General features: G+C 40.3%; 1 long non-coding RNA gene across 1 annotated transcript; it reads right to left on the bottom strand.

The window, feature by feature from the left end:
* Positions 1-7991: 7991 nt before the first annotated feature.
* LOC147825829 (uncharacterized) lies at positions 7992-21647 on the bottom strand. Its single transcript, XR_015440014.1, has 3 exons — positions 21151-21647; positions 11452-11539; positions 7992-9905 (listed from the first exon to the last, which is right to left on the bottom strand). It is a non-coding gene; the product is annotated as an uncharacterized LOC147825829 (long non-coding RNA).
* Positions 21648-21795: the final 148 nt, after the last annotated feature.

Here is a 21795-nt window from a genome sequence, read left to right on the forward strand (position 1 = left end):
CCCAGCACTCTGGGAGGCTGAGACAGGAGAATACCAAGTTTGAGCCAATCCCAGCAAGACCCTGTCTCAAAACAAAAAAATAGAAAAGACTGGGAACATATCACAGTGCAAAGGCCCTGAGTTTGATCCCCAGTACTGCCAAAAAATAAAAAATAGGCCCAGGGATTTAGCTCAATGGTTTTGCTGCCTGCTGTGCAAGCGCAAGGACCCGAGTTCGAATCCCAGTACCAAAAATAAAAAAATTTAAAAATAAAAATCCAGGCATGGTGGTGTATACCTGCAATCCCAGCACTCAGGAGGCTGAGGCAGGAGGATTACCTTAAGTTCAAGGCCAGCATGGGTTACATAATGAGTTCAAGGCCAACCTGAACTACATAGCAAGACCTTGCCTCAAAAAACAAAAAAGTGAGGGGCCAGGGATTTAGCTCAGTGGTTCCACCACCTGCCTTGCAAGCAGAAGGATCTGAGTTTGATCCCTGGTACCAAAAAAAAAAAAAGTGAAAAGACAAATAAAAAAGTGAAAAGTGCACCCTGCCCTACTTACAATAGTCTCGGGAGCACACTGATGAAATCTGGGCTGCTGTTTGTGAAGCTTGCATACAGAGCCTGAAATATGTATCACCATCCTGTCAGAGTTGTTCAGGTCCTGACTGTGGTCACTCATGTCAGCTGCAGATAACCCTCAAGGTCTTTGAGAAACATAGAAAGTAGGAAAGTACTTAGTGGGAGTCTATAACCTGTGCTCGATCCCTGGCACTGCCACTGATTGCTGTATCTCCACAGCGGATCCGTCTCTCTGGGTCCTGGCTTCCAGTTCTGGAAAATGAGGGACTCATAAGATGATATAGCCCATTCCAGGTATTAAAGTCTTTCTTGAATATCATTCTGGGGCTTTCCCTTGTTTCTAATTTCAGAAGAAAATCCTATTGTTATGGTAGTTGTAGTTCAACCACATGTCATAGCTACTTACAGATTGAGGAGAATTTTTTTGAGACAGGGTCTTGCTATGCAGTTCAGGCTGGTCTTCAATTGACTATGTAGCCTAGCCTGGCTTGAAACTCACAGCAAGCCTCCTGGCTTGTCTCCCAAGTGCTGGGACTATAGGCATGTGCCAGCATGCCTGGCTTTGAGGATAATTTCTTTTAACTGTTCTGGGGATTGAACCCAGGGTCTGTGCACTGGGCTATACCTCTAGCCCTTTACTTCTCCTCTTCCTCCTTTTCTTCTTGCTCTTTGTGTTGTTATTATTATTACTATTTTGGTAATATTGAACTTAGGATCTTTTTATTGAACTACATCCCCAGCCCTTTATTTTTTTTATTAATTTTTTTTTTTTTAGAGACAGGGTCTTGCTAAGTTGCTAAATTGTTCAGGTTGGGCTTGAACTTGGGATTCTGCTGCCCCAGCCTCCCAGAGTGCTAGTTACAAGTGTGTGCCACCACACCTGGGTGCAGAGAATTTTCTTTACTCCTGTGCTCAGGAAACAAGATCACCTGCCAAGGCTTCCCAAGAGGTTTATGAAAGGCAAGAGAAGCTCAAGAAAAAATTATGGATTTGATGTTATTGTATAAAGTCAGATGTCCCTGTGGTTAAAGATAGTGCTATTTGTGACCTTTTTTCCTCTTGTCTAGAGCATAAACTCTTTAAAGGCAGGGTTTGAAATCTCCATAGTGCATTAATGCATGGGATTTCAGTAAATGAAATTGAGATCAGAAGGGGAAGAAGATGGGGTAGAAGGACTAGAGAGCTTACCATTTTATTCCTTAGAATAAGTGAAATTATTTTGGTTTAGCAAAAGGCCAATACCTAGTGTAAGAAGATATTATTTCACTGGGCCAGGGATGTAGCTCAGTGGCACTGCACCTGCCTGGCAAGCTCAAGGTCCTGAGTTCAATCCCTGGTACTGTAAAAAAAAAAGAGAGAGAGAGATTTCACTATTTTGTTCCCTGTTTTAATTTTCAGGAATGCATTATTTCATATAGTAGATACTCTATAGAATCTTTCCCTAACCTTTTCATTATAGTTAAGACTATTTTGAGAGTTCCCTTATGTATCTTTGATACATACACCTAAATGCACCCTATTTCAATGATACAAATGCAATGTTACTTATAATACATTTACATTAATTAATTCACTAATTTAAAGACTTTTTTGAGCCCCTACTATGTGTCAGGAACCAGGGTAGGTATTGTTAAGAATATAATGATGAATAAAATATATTTCATGAATTCATAGTCCTTAAAGCCTATTTTGAGAGACAGGTAAATTAGAATAGACCCTTGACATTTATGAATTACTATTCATTGTTTCAGCTGTTCACAAACAGCCTCAAAGATCCAGGGCATGAATTTAATTGTGATGAGAATAATTATACTGATATTGTGGGCTGTTGATAGGATTAACTGAGATAATGCATTTTAAAACATCCAGCATGAATTTGAATGAAGAATAATGTAAGAATCTTGTGCAAAGGGAATCACTTGGCTAACCAAGCCAAACACAGGGTGAGCAACTGGAATGAGTTTCAGGAAGGAGGGAGATATAGGAAAGATATTCCACTTCCCAAATTTGAGGAAGGGAAAATATTTCTTGCAACCAAAAATATGGCAATCACTTAAAAAGACCTGAAATTAGTTGTATGAATTCTAAAACATAACTCATTGTACAAGTTCTGTGACACTATTTATTTGTTTATCTTTTTGTTTACTTATTTTTCACTTGATCTTAGCCAAAAGACTGAGAAGCGATGTTTACTTATTTTTCTATGTATTGGCAGTACTGGGGATTGAACCCAGGGGCTTTGCACTGAGCTACTTCTCCAGGCCTTTTTCATTTTTTATTTTGAGACAGAGTCTTATTAAGTAGCTAAATTGCTCAGGATGGGCTTGAACTTGTGACCTTCCTGCCTCAGCATTCCAGAGTCTTGTATCACCACACTTAGCTTGCTTATTATTAATTACACTATAATTTTGTGGTTCTGGTGCTCAAACCCAGGGCCTTGCTCATGCTAGACAAGCACTCTTCCACTGAGCTATATCCCAAGCACCTGTGGCACTATTTTTAAAGTCATAAACTGGCAACACCTGTAATCCCAGTTTTTGGGAGGTTAAGGATGGAGAATCTATGAGTTTGAGGACAGCCTGAGCTACGTGATGGGACTGCCTCAAAAAAACAGCATAAACTGTTGATCAGGATTGAAGAGGAAAAGCATTAGCACACTGGTATAAATCCAGTGAAGATCACCCCTTCTGCCATCTCTACCTACTTCCCCATCTTCTGTTCCCCATCTTCACAAATGTGGTTCTCCATATCAATACTTGCACAGCCTTCCATCACTAGAACACACATGTATGGCTCAGCTTTAACTGTCCATCTTTGTTAGCTGTGATAATATTGTTTAAAATTTCAAAATAATTTTTTTCTCTTTTTTCTTATTTCATGGCTGGCTTCCTTTTAGTGGCTATGCTTCGAGCAGCCTCTGTTCTCTCTCTGTCTCTCAGTTCTCACTGCTTTCCCCCACACTTTCCCCTTCCTTGCTTAGCATTCTTTAGGAGTTAGTCAGGTGTAATTAGTGTCTCAGAGATGAGGCAAAACAGCTATGCCTTAGTGTACATCGACGGATCAGAACCTTGGACAGCAGCATGCGAGCCCTCCCCATTTAACACGCTCATTGTGCTAGGTCTATGCTGCCACTAATGGACAGCAGTCATAAACATGAGTGTCCGAGACCTGTCATAAAACTCAGTTTGATAAGTTTCATCCTACTAGAATAAACAAAGTGCTGTAGGAGAACCAAGAAGCAAGAGTCATTCTAAAGAATCTGGGGATATGTCATACAAGAAGATGACATCATTCTGGAACTTGAGAGAATGTTACATAATCAGAAACATCCAGGTGTTTGATCTAAAAGCAATCTCACTTGTCATTTTATACAATTTTATTTTTATTTTTATTTTTTCTGGATGTATGAGCTGTCTTTTTTTGGTACTGGGGATCGAACTCAGGTCCTTGCGCCTGCGGGACAGGTGGTGGAAAGACTGAGCTAAATCCCCAGCCCGAGCTGTCTTTTATTCTTTGCAAGTTTTTGTAGTTTGGGAACCTTGTCCCAACATTCGTAGAGAAGAAAAATTATCCAGTGGGAGAGTGACACCAATGACTCTGCATTATTTGTTTGGAGGGAAAAGGTGGATACTTTGGTAATGAGGGTGGTGAGAATAATAGTGATTGCAGCTCTCTCTTCTTGAGTTGTCCATTATGGGCTGCAATTTTATTTTTAAAAACCTTTTTTTCTTTTAGTTAAAACTTTTTTTTTTTTTTTTGCACCAGGGATCAAACTTCAGTCCTTGCACTTGTGCAGCAGGAGGTGAAACCACTGAGCTAAATCCCTGGCTAGTTAAAATTTTTTTGCTTAGTTTATCAAGATTGGGATTGGTTGCACGTAACAGAAAACCTAAATAAATAATAAAAATAAAGTAGAAATTTATTTTGTTCATGTTAGAAAAGACCAGAGACAGTCAATCTAGAATAGGTGTGGAGACTACACAGTCATTAGAAATCCAACATTCTCAGGTCTTTTTCTTCTACTACCTTCAATGGCTTTATTTCTGGATGACATCCTATGGTCCAAGATGGCACCTAAAACTTCAGCCATCTCTTTTTCAGTCTTACTTGAGGGACCTGTGAGCCATGCTTCCCTTTTTTTTTTCCCAGAGTCTAGCACAGAAAATGAATGGATAAACAGCATTTTGGGTCTCAAATCTTCCCTCACTAGCCCTTGTTCACCCTCTGTAGTCACCTTAAACAAATCTATCATTCACGGTAAACTTTCAAATAAATGTAGAATCTCTCTCTCCTCTCCTCTCTGCTCCTCTTCTCTCTCTCTCTCTCCAGTACTGGGGATTGAATTCAGGGCCTTCACACTGAACTACATCCCCACAGCCTTTGGAGAGAGGGGGCAGGGTCTTGCTAAATTGCTAAATTGCCTAGGCTAGGCCCAAATTTGCAATCCCTGCCTCAGCCTCTTAAAGTTCTGGGATCACAGGTGAGTGCCACCACACCTAGCATGGAGATTCTTCTTGTTCCCTCTCCCCTTCCCCCATATCTTTGCTTCTCCAGCACAACGGCCTCCTTCCTTCCAGCCATTTCCCATAAGACAAGACTACTTGGTTTTTCCTCTCAATTTGGTCATATGACAGAAATTTTGTCCCAGCCTAAAGCCAGTAATAAATTAATCCATTTCAACAAGGGCAGGGCCTAATTTCAGGCAACACTCATGTTTCACACTGAGTAAAATAAGGCCTTATACAATATTGTATTAAATTAACTTGCATTTAAACTTCTCCCAAAGTACTGTAGATGGAGAGAGAGAGAGAGTAAAATGTTATTCCAAAAGCTGTCACTTGATATTTACAAATATTATCTTCCCTGTGTTTTATAGGAATAGGTCCTTGCATAGTGGAGTTTGGGCTTTTGGTTGCAGCCCCAGGCTCTGCTTCTGTGCTTCCCTTGGAAACTGAATACTCAGGTCTATGTGTTTATTTCTCCTTTCTTCAAAGTCTTGGGTTGCCCTGATTTTAATGCTATGCACACATTTTACCACAGGGCTCTTGTTCTCTACTCTCAGGGTCAGTGAGCTTTTCATAAAGAGGCAGCCTCCAGCCCAAGGTCTCAAATCTCCAATTAAGCACTCCCCACCTTTAGGTCCAGTCTTTCTTTCTACTTCTAGAGTCCCTGATTAAGGCCACTTTCAGATATTTTATGAATATATTCAAATTTGTTTGGTACCAGGGATTGAACTTGGGACATTGCGCTTGCAATGCAGGAGCTGGAACCACTGAACTAAATCCCTGGCCCATTATGAGTATATTCATCCACCTATGTAATCACCACAGAGATCAAGGTACAGAATTTTATAGCTCCTTGGAGGGCTTCTTTTGCTTTCAGAAGATACTCTTCCATGATGGCCATTATTCAGGTTAGTTGTGATTACTTTTGAGCTTTAGACAAGTGGCATTTTCCAGTTTGTACTCTTTTATGTTTGGCTTCTTTCCTTCAATATTATGTCTAAGAGACTCATACCTGTCGTGTGTAGCAATATTTTGTCCTTATTCTTTGCTGTATCTGTTGTGGCAAGTAATTCAATATCATTTCAATGCAAGGCCAAAGTGTGGACAAGATTGAGAACCATGGCTCTGGGACCAGACAAAACAGAGTTGGAATCTTATTTTTTAAAACTGCTTTTATTTGCCCCCTACAATGTTCACTGTTGAGTGGTCTTTGGGTTCAACTAGATATCTAGCTGCATCCAATTATCATAGGCCTTACTTGGCATCAGATTAAATCAGAAAGGTCCAAATGAAGAAAAGCCACCTAGTAGGACAGGCTCTGTCTCTTCTTTTCAATAGGAGTTCTTGTAATTATCCAGGGATTAGTCTTCTTTGGCCCTCCTCACACCAGGTGTCAGTTCAGGTACAAGGAGACAAGATCACATCAGTGGGAAAAAAAGATCACATTAGTGGGTATGGTAAAAACTTTAATTTAGAAATGCCCTGCCCCAAATAGGAATTAGAATCTTGTGTTCCATGGACATAGCTTTCAGGATTCTCACAGAAGACAAGCTTACTTACAAGGGTCACTGCAATTAAGGAGAACCAAAACCATGCCTTCCCACCAGAGGTAATCAAGAGTTATTTTGACCATCAGTAATGCTGCCTAATGCCTTAGTTGACATTACTCTTTTGTTAGATATACAGGGGGGCAGAGCTAGATAATTAATTCAAATTTGTCCTAAGTGAAGGAGAAAGAGAAAATCCTTTGTTCATATCCCCTTCAGCTGACACATTGACTTTTCAAAGCAATTAGCCAATAAGTTTATTTCTGAAAAATCCCTGTTTCTTGGTCCAAAATAGTGTTGGGCATATGAAGATACAAAATAAATGTTTGTCAATAGACTAGTTAGTGACAAATAAGTCTTAGGGGTTATATTGAATTGCAACCAAACTAAATATACCTTTAACAAGTCTTAATCTCTCTAAATTCCTCCTAACTCTTTTGTAAAATTGGAATAGTAAGAGTTCCCATCTGATTGAGAATATTATAAAGATCCAATGAGATAATGTATGTAGAAGGTATTATAAAAAGCTACAGTTAATTTCATTGTTCTAAATGATGAGAGGAGGCCTAAAGAGAGAGGAGGAGGGGCCGGGGATTTACCTCAGTGGTTCCTGCGCCTGCCTTGCAAGTGCAAGATCCCGAGTTTGATCCCTGGTACCAAAAAAAAAAAAAAAGAGAGAGAGAGAGGAGGATTTGTACCAGGTCATATATGGTGGCAGAACTGTCTAGGTCTGCTGAGTCACATCCCATTGTGTTGCCCACAATGCCGTGTGGCTCCATCACACAAAATGTTTTACCCAGTTGATGGTTAGGAATTCAGGAATTTCAAACTAATCAGGATTTTTGTCCTGGTGAGAAAAATGTTGTGAAGGTCTACTTTGTCCTGAGGACTCTTCACCCATCCTTCATAAGATATAGTCCATTCAGGGACACCATTCACAGTGGTAAGGGGGAAATCAAGATTTTTCTCAAGGTCATAAAGAAAAGTGAAAATTATGTTCTCAGCTTGCTGCTGATTAGCAGACATAGGGCAAACAAAATCTCTAAGCATTTGTTCTTCAAGGCTCTTCTGGCTCCTTTTTTCCTTCCCCTCAGCCACTGCAGTGAGGGAATGTGAACAGCAATATGATCAGAATGTAATGAAGGAACAAATCTCACTGGGAGTCAAATACCATTGTGTTTTTAAAAAAAGGCACCATAGGCAGAAGTCCCCCAAAATCAGAGGCTTCCCCCAGTGTTCTTGGAATCAATTTTTTAAGCTGTTAAAACACCCTTAAAATAAACCTGCCATCTTGTGAGGACAGGAAGAAGGTTACCATCTTCCCACCATCTGCAGGACTTGCTTAACTTCAGGCTTCCCTGAGCCACACCTCCCCCTTCCCACCCCAGCCTGTTCTTTATTTCATGTCAGGGTGGTGTTAATTGTAGTCTCTTTCCCTAACTTGGCAAAATTCAGTTCCAATTAAAATTTGAAGTGAATCAAGGTGACACTATTGATATAGTAGTTTGCTTTATAATGCATTTTATTATTGGAATTTCACATTTTCTAATAATTTCTTGTTTTGTGCTTAGCCCATTTGTCTTTATGAGCTTGAGTTTGGATCAGCTCAGTTTAAACCTCCCTCTGAGATTAGAGTGCAGTCTTTTGCTGGGGTCACAGCTCAGACAGTGGTTGGGATGGGGGTTCACCCTGTACCTGTGATTAGGGCTCAGTGTGTGGTAGGCTAAGAGCACAGTCTGTGATTAGGGTTGAGACTGGTCTGTGATTAGCATTAGGGCTTAGTCTGTGCTAGAATCAGGTCTCAGCCTGTGGGAGAGATCAGATTTGTTTGTGATGAGCACTAGGATTCCATCAGAGGCTGGGGTTACAGAAGGATAGGGCTCTATACCAGGAAAAGAAGAGACAGGAAGAGTTGGTCAGGAGCCCAAAGAGTCCATCAAGGAGGGGTCAGACCAGATGATTAAGCAGGTGGGGAACCATAGAGCCAAAAGGGGGTCAAGACAGAGATGGCAGACCCTACTAAAATGGCTAAAATTAAAAGGACCGACAGTACTAGGTGTATATGATGATGTGAAACAGCTGGACTTTTCTAACATTGTCAGTGAGAGTGTAAATTAGACAACTGTTTGACAGAATATGTAAAGATAAATATATGTACATCCTATGACTCAGCATTTCCGATCCTGAAATGAACTAACAATTGCTACACACAAGAACATGGATAAAACTCACAAAATGATACTAAGCAACAGAAACTAGACACTATAAAGTAGATACTGTATGATTCCATTTATATGAAGTTCCTACACAGATAAAATTCATTTATAATGATAGGAGTTATAGTTAGAGGACAGTATGGAGGGTGTATGAAGGAGTCTTTCAAAGAAATGATATTGTCTACATTTTTATCTGGAAGTTGGATACAGGTGAACACATACATATAAAAATCCATTGAGGTGAACTTTTTTTTTTTTTTTTTTTGAGACAAGGTCTCACTATGTAGCCCAAGCTGGCCTCAGACTCACAGTGATACTCCTGCCTCAGCCTCTCAAGTGCTGGGATTATAGGCATGCACCACCATGCCTGGTCTGAGCTGAACTTTTAATATGTGTGCACTTTACTACATGTAAATTATACTTTCAAGCGGGAAAAAAAAGAAGTAGGCAAAGCAATATAGGACATGGTTGGCAAGTTAATTCTTGACTTCTCTGCCAAGGCAATTGTGACATTACTGCTGTGGTTAGTTGAGCCTGGGGTTGGAGCTCAGAGTAGTGGACTTGTGAGGGTATAGCCCTTAACACAATCACACTGGGCAATAATATAGTATAAAAGCAATGGACTAGGGCCAGGGATTTAGCTCAGTGGTGTCTCCACCTAACTCACAAGTGCAAGGTCTTCAGTTCGATCCCCTGTACCAAAAAAAAAAAAGCAATGGACTTGAACTTAGAAGTCTTGAGTTTGAATGTCAGTGCTGTGTTTAGGATCTAATCCAGTAGGAATAACTGGTGTATCATAATCAGTCATAAGCTGAGTTACACATTATTCATTGATAATTACAAATCACTGAAGCTTTTAATAATATTCTTTTAACTTATTCAAATTCATAATACATGTACTTGGTTGAAAACAAATTAAATCTTATGAAAGACTGTATAGTGAAAAGTCCATTTTCCTCCTATCCCTGATGCCAAACAGCAGTCCCCCAGACTTCCTCTCCAGAGGCAACCGCCATCATCAGCTTCTTGAATATCTTTCCAGAGATAGTTTATGCATATTCATGAATGATTTCCTTGAAGAGAATCAGAGGAGATTCAAGGTCTGCCTATAACAATGTTGCTTGCATACTGAATGCTTTATTTTTTTCAAAATAGAATTAAGTTTTCATTATAAAAATAATGCATTCTTTCAAAAATTATACAAAAGTGCGATTCCATTTCCCTACTCTACTATCTTTTACCCCTCAATTATAGAGTTTACCACTGCTAACAGTTTCCACAAATTTTTTTGTTTTTTTGTACTGGGGATCAAACTCAGGTCCTTGTGCTTGCGAGGCAGGCAGCTACTAACAGTTTCCTATGTGACCTTTTTACAACTTCATGTACATGTAAACATACATGTACTAAATAGATGTAGTAATAAAACCATTACTATAAATGGTAAATTTGCAACCTAATTTTAAAAATCCACAATGTATCAAAGACATCTTTTCACATCAATTACATATAACTCTTTTTCTTCTTAATGACTGCATGACATTAAATAATTTCCAGTTGTGAAGAAAGGGTGAATACATGGCAGGAAATTATACATGGGAGTGTGTCTACCTGAAAGCATCATTTGTCATATATGTCAGAAGAAAAAAAAATGTTGAAAGCAGCTGATTTAACCCATCTGAGTTTCAGTTTCTTGTCTGGAAAATGGAGAAAATAATGACAGCCCTGACTACTCCAAGAGATTGTCGTGGAGATTGCACAGCGAGAAGGAGAATGGGTGACAGACTTTTCAGTTTCAGTTTCAGAAAACTGAAAAGTGTGCAAATTTGAGAGATTATTATTCCTGGAGGGGAGAGGATCGGGACAGTAGCTCCTAGGTCTAATATACTAAGCACCAGCATTAATAATATTTGCTTCTACTGGCCTCCTTAGCAAAATGAACTGTACATCTCTGCATAATAGTCTATGAACCTTTATTTATTTTTATTTTTTTGAGACAAGGACTCACTATGTAATTCAGGCTGGCTTTGAACTCATGGAGATGATCCTCCTGCCTCAGCCTCTGGAGTGCTGGGATTATAGATGCCACCACACCCAGCTATTGAATTCTTACTTTGTTAGGCAGTCTTCTAAAACACACAGAAGTAATCCTTCTAACAACTCTGTTACTATTCTTATTTAACTGACAACTAAAGCTGATATAGCTGGTAAGTGGCAGTTTACTTCTGAACAATTCCAAACTCGGTGTTGTTCATTTTGCAGGTTTTAGCCATGCTTTAACTATATGATTGGGTGCACTGTGAGTTAAAGAGGTAACTGAGGAGTATATATTGAGAAAGAAATGGCTTATTCCACATGCAGTGAAAAATTAAAAAGCAACATGTAACAAAAACCCTGAGTCTCATAGGTTGTCACACAGCTGTCTGCTCCAGGACCCTTCATGGTTTCTCTCTACTAAACAAAAGCCAGAATTTTTCAGCCTGGTGTTCCAGGATTCCCTTAACCCGGCCAATTTCTTTTCCTTTGTCTTATACTATACGAAGCCATTTCCCCCATCACTTCACACCCATCTGGGAGCCTCTTATGGGTTGAATTGTGTCCCCTAAAAAAAAGATATGTTACCTGCTCTTTTGTTTTGGTACCGGGGACCGAACTCGGGTCCTTGCGCTTGCGCAGCAGGGGGTGAAACCACTGAGCTGGATCCCTGGCCCTAAAAAAAGATATGTTAAAGTTAAAAGCTCTAGTATCTAAGAATGTGACCTTCTTTGGAAACAGGGCCATTGCAGAAGTGACTAGTTAAGATGAAACCACACTGGAGGAAAGGTGGGCTCCTACTCTGAAATGACTAGTGACCTCATAAGAGGACCACATGAAAACAAATGGGAGAACATAATGTAACCATGAAAGTAGCCATAGCGTTGTGGAACCACAAGCCAAGATTGCCAGAAAACCACTTGGATCTAGGAAGAGGCAAGGAGGGATTGCCTTGCAGGTTCCAGAGGGAGAACAGCCCTGCTGATAGCCTGATTTTAGGACATCTAGCCTCCACAATTATGAGACAAGAAATTCTGTTTTGGTTTTTTTTGTAGAAATTCTGTTGTTTTAAACCACCCAGTTTTTGGCAGCCCTAGAAATGAATACCAAGGCTCAATCCTTTAACTCCAACCTTGCAGGTCTGAGCCCAAGACGCATGGAAGGCCTTCTTTCTCTTGACCCATTCCTGTTTTAGCATGGAGAGGCATCCTTGGCCATTTGCTTGCTGAACACACAATCATGCCCATGACATTCTCCTTGTCTCTGATCGCAGGCAGCACACCAGTTTCTGTTTACTTCCCTACATGCCCTGCGCAGGGCCAGTCAGGTCCTTGGCCCCCTGCCTATTCCTGGATCACAGCCAGCCCAACCCTTCTGGGGGACAGTAGATTGAAGCCCCCTTCTGGGTTGCCTAGGCGACAGTGCCGTGTGAGTGCCCTCCAGCCAGGCAGCAGTGGCTGCAGGGAAGAGAGGGGCTGAGGGAAGAAGGGTCAGGGAGGAGGATTAGGGGAAAGACCCAAGGAGAATCCTTAAAACTGGGTCTTGTACAAACACAAAGAGGTGAAATCAAAACTACAGTCTCACTATAACCAGTATTATACAGCAATATGCAAGACTTAAGGTAGAGTGGGAAACATTTTCCTTAGGAAATTCTATACAGAGCTCACTCTGTGGGTTCCTGAGTCCAAATTCCATTTGAACCTATGCTTTTGAGGTCTTTTGATGGCATATGAGATCAAAAGATGACAAAATTGAAGCAAATGGGGACTGACATCTTGCTCGGCCAGGGGAAGTCTTCTATAAACTGCAGGAAGGCACACAGTGAGTCAAGAGGAAGATGCTTTCAATTTTTTGGTTTACACTAAGTGTAAGTGTAAGCTCTGTGCAGGGAAACATGCTGGGATCTGTGTGTAGGTTAAGGATAAGGCAAAGAGCATCATCTACACTTCTCCTTAAACAGCTCATGTTCTTCCTTCCCTCCAATTATTGCTTGAGGGATGGACTTTTATAATAGGATACTCAAAAGCTCCAAGGCAATTCTTCTTTTTTTTTTTTGGCACCAGGGATCGAACTCGGGTCCTTGCGCTTGCGCAGCAGGCGGCAAAACCACTGAGCTAAATCCCTGGCCCAACCCCAAGGCAATTCTAATGTCCAGTTCAGGGAGGGATGGAACTCTGTCCTAAGCCAATGAATTCATCAAATTCCCCTGACCATGGGTCAGCACAAAGGTGGGCACGCACTCAATCTTAGCCAATCTTAGGAGTGAGACTTTCTCTTGGATTTCAGAGAGGAAGACATGTTCTCTCTTCTGTGCCAGAAGCTCCTATGACTATCTTGCCATTATATTGGGTCTTGAGAAAAAAAAAAAAAAAACAGTTGAGCACAGCTGAGAGAAGGAAGAAGATTAGGAGCTGATGATATCACTCGAGCCCCGAATCAAGCTATGCCCAATCTACTCTAATTTTAGATTATATATGTTGCTTAAAGTGATTTGTTACTTCCAATCAAAAAGTTCAATAAAGGATATATTAAAAATTTATAGCTGGGTGCGGTGGCACACGTCTGTAATCCTAGCACTGGGGTGGCTGAGGCAGGAGGATCACCTCAAGTTTGAGGCTAGCCTGGGCTACATAGAGTGTTCAAGGCCAGCCTGAAGTACATAGCAAGACCCTGTCTCAAAAAAAAAAAAAAAAAGAAAAAGAAAGAAAGAAATTTAACTATCTAATCAGATTAAACAATGCTGTCTATTTGTATATAAAAATATTAATTTATGCTTATGTATACTGAACACTCACAGCCAGCTGAGTACTTTCTGGTACTTAATGATCCCATCAGCTGAGAGATTTGTCTCCAAACCTATTATGTTAGTTGTATTTATTACTGAAATTATATTATTTAATTAAATGGTAAGTAAACTGTGGAAACACAAATGCAGGAGAAAAGATAATTCTTGGTTCTGTGAAAGCTAGGTTAACCCAAAAACATTTCAAAATTGCTTTTGTATTAGATATTGATGAATACATATTAAAATGAATCAATGAAAACATGGATGGATTTTTTTTCTGAGACAGGGTCTCACTATGTAGTTCAGGCTGGCCTTGGACTATGAGCCCAAGTTGGCTTTGAACTCACTGCGATCCTCCCGCCTCAGCCTCCTGAGTGCTGGGATTACAGATATGTACCACCACACTCAGCTACATGGATGGATTTTACGCTTAGCTTTGGAAAAGATTTTGTGTTCTTTTTCCCTCCCTAAAAAAAGCAATGCTCCACCAGCTAACTCAGTGGTGCCACTGCCTGCCTCACAAGCACAAGGTCCTGATTTTGATACCCCGTACCACAAAAAAAAAAGAAAAAAAGAAAGAAAAAGCAATGCTTGCAATACTGCGTGATACACATTGGGCGAAAAAGATAACACTAAGTGTGATATAAGAAGCCTTGTAGCTTCTCCTTGAGACACTTGCTCTGAGGGAAGCCAGGCATGGTATAAGAAGTCTATCTGCCCTGAATCTACCATGCTATCAGGAAGCATAAACCCAGCCACATGAAGAGAAATGCCTCACTAATCTGTAGCTGTTCTAGTCATCCTGGCTGAGGTACCAGAAAAGTGGATGAAGAAGCCATCTTGAGGTCTGGTCCAGTTGAGCTTTCAGATGAGTCCAGCTCTAGTCACCATCTCACTGCAACCTAAGCAGAGATCTCAAGTGAGAACCACCCAGTTGAGCCTAGGCTACTACCATAACCATGAGCAATAAAGAAAAATTGTTGTTTTAAGCTACTAAATATTGGAGTGGTTTGTTATATGGGAGCAGATAACCAGTACTTTGTAGATGAAAGGAGAGTTATAAGAAAAGGGAATTGGCCTCTAATGTCAAATACCATGAAGAGATCACAGAAGATGAGGCCTGAGAAAAAACCATTGTATTTAGCAATTGAGAAGTCACCATTATCTCAAGCATGCAATTTCATTAGAATGACAAGAGCAGAAGGGAAATAGGAAGTGTTTGTAGACCAAGTGAATGGTGAGAAATAGATACAATGGTAGATTGGTCTTTTTTCTTTCCTTTCTAATAGTTTAACATTGACTGCTGATCCTGGACTGAATCAATTTTCTTATTGGAGATTGCAAAATGGTGATTTTCTAATTCTATCAATCCGACTACATTTATTAGCTGACATTCTTCTGTAAAGAAGTTTCCCCTCATCAAATGAGGACAGATCTAATTTCTTCCTAAAATGGCAGGTTAAATGTTTCATTCTTTCTCATTAATTACCAATTCCTGACAAAGGAGTTGGTGTCAGAGTATTTCTGATGGTGGCAAATGAATTTTTTCCTCCTTTCTCTCTGTCTTTGAGTTTCATTATGGATTCATGTGCAGACTCATGTAGCACATTTATTCAATGTATTACAATCAATTACAGACTAAATTAGTCTTTAAAGAAGCAATGGAATATAGGGCTAAGATTGTGATCAGAAAATTCCTAGTAGAATACGGTGGTTAAAGAAATACACAGGTGCACGCTTGCACACACATGTTTAACCTTAGGAATAAAATAAAAACTATATAAAAGAGAAAAAACTTATATGGAATTTTACCACTGTACTTATAACACAAACAAATTCACACAGTTCCTATAAGGAGCATAGAAAGATATTCATGGCAGCATTGCTTTTGATTGGGAAGAGTTAGAAGTAATTTTGGTATCCATAATTGAAGAAGTCGTTAGGCAAAATGTGGTAGATGTAATGTTATGCAGTGGTTAGAAGCAATGAACCAGATCTTAAAAATATGTTGCTGCAAGGAAGAAAAAATCTTATAGTACTTTTTGTGCAAGTTAAAAATACACATATCTAAATAATAATAAATATTTATCACAAATAAATGTGTACAAACAAGAATGTACATGAATTACACTGGAATGACTGCCTGCAGTGAGAAAGATAAATAGAATTGGAGGATGTGGATAAAAGAAAGAATAAGGCTGGGAATGTGGCTCAGTGTTTGAGGGCCTGGGTTTGATTCTCAGCACTTCAAGAAGAAAGGAGAAAGAACACAAACATACATACATACATACATACATACATAAATACATACAAATATGAGGTGCCCTGCATGTGAAGAATATAATCAATTTAACCTATTTTTGAGTAAACATAAATTGCTACAATTACTCTGGAAAGTAAAACCTTCAGAAACATTGTTAGCCATTCTTTTCTTTTTAAAAAATTCTATTTTATTCCATCCCACCCCTTAATTATGTACAAATGTGTTAGCCATTCTACTTGTAGGAATCTAGGCTAAGGAAACAGAAATTCATGCTCATTAGTGTTATGACAGCAAGAAACAATGGTCTACATGTGTTGTTTTTACCTTGCATATACCCTGCAACTTTCATCCCTAAGTATTTCACGGAAACCTTAGAGGTGTCTCACATGTATTTGTGATGTACTTATGAGTAAGTATGTTTATGTAGTATTTTTTAAAAATAGATTTTATTTTATTTTATCCCACTCCCCTCCTCAAGCCCCCTCCTCTCCCTATGTTCAGAAGCTTTGTTTCCATTTTTTTCTTCTATTTTCACTTTGCTCATGTAGTATTGGTGATTTAATTTGTCACTTGTTCCAGCTTCTAGCCCTTTAATTATTTTTTTTTTTGAGACAGGGTTTCACTGTATCATTAAGGTTGGCCTTGAACTCAGAAGTGGATAGGGAATCCTCCTGCCTCAGCCTACTAAGTGCTGGGACTACAGATGTGCACCACCACGCCCAGTTTAGCCCTTTCATTTCACACTGCTATTTCCATCACCTTGTCTAAGTATGATAATAACTTCCATTCAGTTTCACCTTACATGGAGTAAAGTGCAAAATATTATTTTGCTAAAGCTGTAAAATATTATTTTGTAATAGTTACAATACTATTGTGCTCTTCTTTTGGTTTTATGTACTATTAGAGGTCTATTATTGTCTTAATATTTTTATGAAGTAACTCTTTCATGTAGCTCAATGGTAGGCCATATACTTAGCATGTAAGTCTTTGTACCAAAACAACCCAAAAAACAAAAAACCTCTCAACATTTCCTTATAATCTTCCCTATATACTTCTCACAACCCTAACTAAAATAATAATTTGCAATTTGCAAGCTGTGCTGGGAGAGAAATACAAGTAACAGAACTTGTGCTGGGCTTGGAAGTGAACTGAGAAATGTAAATCAAAACCGTAAGAAACTACTTCACACCTATTAGAATAGCTATTATAAACAGAAAAAAAAAGTGTTGGTAAGGATGTGGAGAAATTGCAATCCTTGTGCACGGAGCATAGAAATGTACAATGGTTTAGCCCCTGTTTGGTTCCTCAAACAGTTAAGCATAGAATTTCCATGTGATGCAGCCATTCCATTCCTAGATATATTACCCAAAAGAATCGAAAGCAGGGACTTAAACTGATACTTACATAAACTGGTGTTCCTAGCAGCATTTTTCCTAACACCTAAAATGTGGAAGCAACCTAAATGGCAACTGATAGATGAATGGATAAACAAATGTGATAAGTACATACAATGGGATATTATTAAACTTTAAAAAGGAAATTCTTTTTTTGGTACCGAGGATCAAACTCAGGACCTTGCGGTTGTGAGGCAGGCAGCAGAACCACTGAGCTAAATCCCTGGCCCAAAAAGGAAATTCTGATATGTGCTACATGAATGAAACCTGAAAATATTATGCTAAGTGAAATGATTCAGACAGAAACAAAAAGACAAATACAGTGTAATTCCACTTGTATAAGGAACCTAGAATAACTAAATTCATAGAGAGAGTATTGCCTAGCATTTTTAAAACACTGAGTTTGATCCCTGGGGCAAAAATGGAAGAGGCATTAGATTTCATAGATATAGAAATAGAACATATGTATCAGAGGCTAGAAGGAAGATGGAATTGGGAGTTTTTATTTAATAGGTATAGAGTTTCTACTTGGGATAATATAAATGGAAATGGATAGTGGTAATGATTGTATAATATTATGAATCTAGTTAATAACACATTACAGTTATATGCTTGAAAATAGTTAAAATGATCAATATTTATTTGTATTTTTTTCTTTTTCTCTTCTTTTTTCTTTTGGTACTGGGGATTGAACTCAGGGTCTTGCGCTTGCAAGCCAGGCAGAACCCCTGAGCTAAATTCCTGGCTTTATTTGTATTTTTTATTAAGTTAGGGTCTCGATATGTAGTCTTTGAACTCACCATGTAGCGAGGTTGGCCTTGAACTCAATCCTCCTATCATGGCCCCCTGAGTGCTAGGATTATAGACATGTGCCTAGCTTAAAATTTTACATATATGTATGTGTGTGTGTGTGCATATTTTTTTTTACAATTTAAAAAAAAATGGGACAAAATGAAATGGAATATTCTGCTATTTCATCTCTCCTTTGTTTATCTTTGGATCACAATCTCAGAAAGACATTAGTAGTTGTATAGTAATGACTCTACTTCAACCACTTCAGTCCTCCTGCCTTATGTGGAGGGTCAAAGAAATAAACTGACTGAACCAGCTGCTCCTCATGGTTCTCTGTATCACATCCTCTGTCTTCAGAATGGTACTACCATCACCTCATTGCTCAAACCAAAAATCTTTGTCATCTTCATCAACAATTGTGCCTTGTTCATTCTATCACCTTACCACCACTCTATCCCTAACATCTTTGCATCAGCTTGTATCTCTTTCATCTTTAATCCCATGACTAAAAGCTTTTCTTTCTTTTCCTTTCCTTTCTTTTTCTTTGTTTTAGGTATTGGGGATTGAACCTAGGGCAAGTGCTTTACCATTGAGCTACACTCTCAGCTCCAGGCTGGTCCCTAAATCTTTTTTTTTTTTTTGTACTGGGGATTGAACTCGGGTCCTTCTGCTTGTGAGGCAGGCGGCAGAACCACTGAGCTAAATCCCCGGCCCCATGGTCCCTAAATCTTGAGCTCAAGCGATCCTCCTAATGGGACCTTCCCTCCAGTGTGCTGGGATTGCAGGCATGTAACACTGTGCCCAGTTTAAGAGGGTTTTGTTTATGGTTTTTCTCCAGCAGCTAGTCTTATTAAAGTGCATTCTAATTACGTTATTCTTTTTTTTGGTACCAGGGATCGAACTCCAGACCTTGTGCTTTTGAGGCAGGTGCCAGAACCACTGAGCTAAATCCCTGGCCCTTCACATTATTCTTTTATTGAATCCTCTAATGATTCCCTTTAGTTACTAGGTTAAGTTCAAATGTCTCAATATGGTACTTAAGACTCTTTGTAATCTGGCCTCATTAAAAAATTTTTTTTTTCTTCTTTTCAGTATTGGGGATTGAACTCAGGTCCTTGTGCAAGCTAGTCAAGTGCTCTATTACTGAGGTACATCCTGAGTCCCATCTTTTTAAAAATTAACATGTTAATCGTACATATTAATGAGGGTTTAGTGTGATATTTCTGTACATGCATAGAACATATATTGATCAAATCCAATCACTCTTTCCCCCCTCTTCTCCCCTACCCCTCTCAATTTTCAGTAATCATTATTCTACTTTCAGGTTTTTTTTTTAATGGGCAAATTTTATTCTCTCTCTATATATACGTATATATATGAATATATAGTCACATTTTAACTTTCCAGACTTCTTTCTTTCTTTCTTTTTTGGGGCGGGGTACTGGGGATCAAACTTGGGTCTTTGCACTTGTGAGGCAGGCGGCGGAACCACTGAGCTAAATCCCTGGCCCAAGACTTATTTCTTCTTACCCTTCATCACCTAGGCTGTGCTCCAACCTTATTAAACCTTTATTTTCTTAAATCCATCAGGTTCATCTCTCTTCCTGATGATCATAGAGGATGGAGATTTTGAGAGATAAAGACCATGGTAGACAGGATTTTTTTCCCTCCCAGCTCTTAGTCAGCAAGATGACTCAGGGTTTTGTCTGGACCTCAAGGCATCCTCAGGAGGGCTTCTTACTGGATTAAACCAATAGTCTGACTTTTTTCCTCTAGGGATGGTGAGTGGTCAAAGCATAAGCTCAAATTGGAGTTGTAGGAGCTAAGACAGATTTGGGTTTTGGGGTAGAAATACACCTGTTTTCGCTCAAGGTTGGTGACACCTATCAAGGGAAAGAAAGTTCCTACTTTCAGTAGTTTACAGATGTTCCTCAATGGGTGCTTGGATGGAAGTCCCAGCTAGTAATAAGGTATTACCTACTTCTTTTGTGACTAGAAAGTCAAAGATGGAATTCAGGAAATCTTAGGTCTGTTGGCCAAAGACAACATTTTTTTAAGTCTACTTTGTGAACTCATTCTTAAATTCTGTTTTAAATTTAAATTTTTATTATTACATGCTTGCAATACATAATGATTACATTCATTATGGAGAGTTGGCACATGTACATAACACATCTTCATCGTTAAATTCTTAACTTCTAAGACTATCTCACTGTCCAACAAGGGGATTGTGAACTCTGGAAAGGCCTGGAGTGTATCATTAGTATCACTGTATCCCCAGTGCCTAGGATTGCTGATGACTGTGTGGATGAAAGATCACAAGATCATGTACCTACTAAGCGTCAAGGTGGAATATGAAATGTCTCTTGCCAAAGATTCAATCACACATCTTTCATAAGATCCACCCAGCACTGTGCTTTTTCAACCTGTAGAACTCGTGTGCTCTATTACTCTCTCTGGTCAGTCTCTAGTTGGTGGCTGCATGTGGGGAAAGGCTGAAGGCAATACTTTATTTCTCTTTCTCCCTTTTAATTATTATTTTTCTTTCAAGACAGAGTCTTGCTAGGTAGCTAAGACTGGTCCCAAATTTACAATCTCCCGCCTCAGCCTCCCTTAAGTGCTAGGATTACAGGCATGCACGAAAGCACCCGACTCTGCTCGGTAATACTTTTCAGGTATGATGAAGCTAAACAGTACCTGCATCCTATATTTAGGGGCACTTCTAGCACACGGTTGAGATTATTTTGCTCCTCTACGGGTTTGACATGAAAGTCTGAGGAAGATGGGAAGGAAATGGACTCCGTGACCAACACCATAACGGAGAGGGCGGCGAAGGGGTCAGGAATCCGAGATCCACCCTTCGTAGGAAAGCCATCAGTACCGCTAAAATCCTTCCCTCACCTCACAGCCTCTTTTCCGAGACCAGGCCCAGATGGGCTGGACAGTTGCCTCTCAATGTTTTAACAACAAGGACATTTAAAGTGAGAAAGAGGAAGAGAAAGTCAGAGAAGAGAGTGAGGGGCCAGGGTTGAGCCCGGCTGGCTTCTGCTCACAATTCAAAATGGGTCTTCAGGACTCAGGAAAGGCAGTTCATCTCCATCTGTTTTGTTTCCGCCTCTCCTATCCTCTCAGGACCCGCGGAGACGGATCTGTCACTGAAACACAGCCTGAGAAGAGAAGGCAGAGTTCCTTTCCTAAGTGTCCGAAAGGGAAAAACTTTGAGGAAACAGCTAGGAGGCGGAGAGCAGACCGCGGCTAAGAGCCAGGGAGACAGGGAAGAAAGGGACCGAGGCGGAATGAGCCGTGGAACGCGAGGCCCTCGGGCAGGTAGGCGGGTTGGCGGGCTGCAGCTATCCGGGCCGAGTCCCTAGCTCAGCGGCTTGCACAAACGCCCGCGCGGAAAGCAGCGGTGCCCTAGCTAGCCTGGCCTGAGGAGCGCGAGGCCTGGCCCCCTAGGCCCGCAGCCGCGCCCCTGGGCGGGCCGGGGGCGGGGCAGCCTTCCGAGCCGGGCGCCCGGGGCAGAATGCTGCCCCGAGGCCTCCCCGCCTCAGAGAGCAGCAGCGTCGAAGGAACCCCCTCCACGACGCCCGCTCGCCCGCCCCGGAGCCGCGGCCGAGGAAGCCGGCGCCCATTGGCGGAGCGGCGCGACTCCCCGCCCCCTCAGTGTCCCCGCCCCCTCCGCCGCCGCTTCCCGGCTC

Source organism: Heterocephalus glaber, unplaced genomic scaffold (assembly GCF_053883595.1).
Source record: "Heterocephalus glaber isolate CG9 unplaced genomic scaffold, H.glaber_assembly_v1.0 deba00001481, whole genome shotgun sequence".
Classification (NCBI taxonomy): Eukaryota; Metazoa; Chordata; class Mammalia; order Rodentia; family Bathyergidae; genus Heterocephalus; species Heterocephalus glaber.